We start from the raw sequence: 3441 nt of genomic DNA on the forward strand, positions 1-3441 counted from the left end.
CTGAAACTTGCCCTTGAGTGGAGAGTAGCTAAAGCAAATTGAAGAAATGACAAGATAAAAGAGCTGAACAGAAGATTTCAAAGAGCAGCTCAACCAAAAAAAGCCAATTACTATGATGAAATGTGCAAAGACCTGGAGTTAGAAAACCAAAAGGAAGAACACATTCAGCGTTTCTCAAGCTGAAAGAACTGAAGAGGAAATTTAAGCCTCGAGTTGCAATATTGAAGATTCTATGGTCAATATATTGAATGATGCAGGAGACATCAAAAGAAGATGGAAGGAATACACAGAGTTACAGTACCAAAAGGAACTAGTTGATGTTCATCCATTTCAGCAGGTGGCATATGATCCAGAACCAATGATATTGAAAGAAGTTGAAGTTGCATTTAAGTAAATGGCAAAAAACAAGGTTCCAAGAATTGACAGGATGCCATTGAGATGTTTTAACAGATGCCCCACTGGAGGCACTCATTTAGCTATGCCAAGAGATTTGGAAGACCCATATTTGTGCTTATTCCAAAGAAAGCTGATCTGACAGAATGTGGAAATTATCAAACAGTATCATTAATATCACACATAAGTAAAAACTTACTGAAGATAATTCAAAAATGGTTGCAGCAGTATATTGACAGGGAACTTCCAGAAATGCAAGGTGGATTCAGAAGAGGACATGGAACAAGCAATATCACTGCTGATTTCAGATGGATCTTGGCTCAAAGCAAAGAATACCAGAGAGATGTTTGCTTGTGTTTTGTTGACTATACAAAAGTATTCAATTGTGTGGATCATAACAAATTATGGGTAACATTGAGAAGAATGGGAATTCTGGAGCCTGTACATAGACCAGGAGGTTGTCATTTGAAAAGAACAAGGAGATAGTGCATGGTTTAAAATCAAGAAGGGAATGTGTCAGGGTTGCATCCTTTCACCATACTAATTCAATCTGTATGCTGAGCAAGTAATCCAAGAAGCTGGACTATATGAAAAAGAATGTAGCATCAGGATTGGAGGAAGGATCATTAATAACCTGCGATATGCTGACGACACAACTTTGCTTGTTGAAAGTGAGGATGACTTGAAGCACTTACTGATAAAGATTAAAGACCAGAGTCTGCTTGATAAGGTGGAGGGTTGATGCAAGAGGGGAAGGCCCCCAACAAGATGGATTGACAAGTGGCTGCGGAGATGGGTTCAAGTATAGCAAGGATCATGGAGGTGGCACAGGACCAGGCAGCGTTTCATACTGCTGTGCATAGGGTGGCTATGAGTTGGAGACTACCACCTAACAACAACAACAACAACAACATATTCATGACGGATATTGGTCTGTGGTTTTCCTTTCTAATGGTGTCTTTGCCTAGTTTTAGTATCAGGGCTATGCTTCATAAAATGAGTCTGGGAGGATTCCATTCTTTTCTATGTTCTGGAATTGTTTGAGCAATATTGGTGTCAATTTTCTGAATGTTTGATAGAATTCTCCAGTGAAACCATCTGGGCCAGGACTTTGTGTGTGTATGTGTGAGGGGTAATTTTTTATGCCTTGTTAAATTCCTTCTTTTGTTATGGGTTTGTTCAAATTTTCTACCTCAGTCTGTTTTAGTTTAGGTAAGTAGTGTGTTTCTAGAAATCTGTCCATTTCTTCTAGGTTTGCAAATTTTCTGGAGTACTATTTGTAGTATACTGATATTATTCTTTTTATTTCTGTAGGTTCTCTTGTGACGTCATCCATTTCATTTCTTATTCTTATTTGCATCTTCTCCTTCTTTTCCTTTGTCAAGTTTGCCAGTAGTTTTTTTTATTTTATTAATCTTTTCAAAGAACCACTTTCTTGTTGGTTTGTTCTATTATCTTTCTATTTTCTGTTTCATTTATTCCTGTTCAAATATTTATTATCTTCTTCTGGTGACTGTAGGCTTCTTTGTTGCTCTTTTTGTATTTGTGTGTTCATGTTGGCTCTTCTTTTTTGATGTGTGCATCTATCGCTATAAATTGCCCTCTGATCACGGCTTTTGCTGTGTCCCAAAGATTTTGGTATGTTGTGTTTCCATTCTCATTTGATTCAAGGAAATTTTCAATTTCACTTTTTATTTCTTTTCTTACCCAGTCTTTCCTAAGGAGGGTGTTGTTCAGTTTCCATGTGTTCACTCTTTTTCCATTGATCTTCTTACTGTTGATTTCTAACTTGATAGCATTGTGATCTGAGAAGATGCTTGGCAGTATCTCAATGTTTTTAATTTATTAAGGCTTGCTTTATGGCCTAACATATGGTCTATCATGGAAAATGTTCCATGTGGACTGGAAAAGAATGTATATTGTGCTGTTGTTGGGTGAAGTGCTCTGTAGATGTCTATAAGGTCAAGTTGGTGGATTGTATTGTTTAGTTCTTCTGTGTCTTTGTTGAGCTTCTTCCAGTTGTTCTATCTTTCATTGAAAGTGATGTATTAAAATCTCCTGCTATGACTGTGGAGTCATCTATTTGACTTTTCAACTCTTTTAAAGTCTGATTTATGTATTTGGGGGCTCTTTCATTGGATCCATAATTATTTATTATGGTTATATCTTCTTGTTCAATTGATCCTTTAATCATTATGTAATGTCCTTCCTTGTCTCATACGGTGGTTTTTGTCTTAAACTCAATTTGATCAGAAATTAATATTGCCATTCCTGCTCTTTTATGGTTGCCATTTGCTTGATATATCTTTTTCCAACCTTTGATTTTTAGTCTATTTTTGTCTTTGTCTCTAAGGTGTGTCTCTTGTAGATAGCATATTGTTTTCTTATTCAATCTGCAACTCTCAGTCTCTTGAGTGGTGCATTTAGTCCATTAACATTCAGTATAATTATCGACAAGTAAGAATTGGTTGCTACCATTTTGTGATGTGTTTTTTCATGGTGTCCCCAGTTTCTTTGTTCCATATTATTTTCTTGCTGAGCTCATTTTGTTTATGAATCATGTTATCATTTCCTTTGTTGTTGTTGCTTTAGTATTTGCTGAATATTTGTGATTGTCCTCTTTTTTATTGTGATGTGAAGGTTTATCATTTTTCTTTGAGGTTACCCTATGATTTATAATTTTATCCCCAAGTTTAGAATAGTCCATTCTATCTTGCAATGCTCTTGACTTCCTCACATTTTGAAGTTCTGTAACTACACAGTATTTTCCCTCTTTTTGGTTTGTAGTTGTCCTCATTTGCCAATTGAAGTCTCTGGTTCCCTGTTTACAATCTTGTAAGCTTATTTTGCTTTGGATATGTCCATAGCTGTGGTTTCTGGCTTATGTCATCTTGAGTATTAATGGTGAGTTGTTATTTGCTATTTTTGGTTCTCTGTTCAAAGGACTTCCTTTCGTATCTCTTGTAAGGTTGGTCTGGTTTTAACAAATTCCCTTAGTTTCTGCTTATCTGGAAATCTCCTAATTTCACCATCATATTTGAGGGACAA

This window comes from Orycteropus afer, unplaced genomic scaffold, assembly GCF_000298275.1.
Source record: "Orycteropus afer afer isolate SDZICR_OR568_19922 unplaced genomic scaffold, OryAfe1.0 scaffold00004, whole genome shotgun sequence".
Classification (NCBI taxonomy): Eukaryota; Metazoa; Chordata; class Mammalia; order Tubulidentata; family Orycteropodidae; genus Orycteropus; species Orycteropus afer.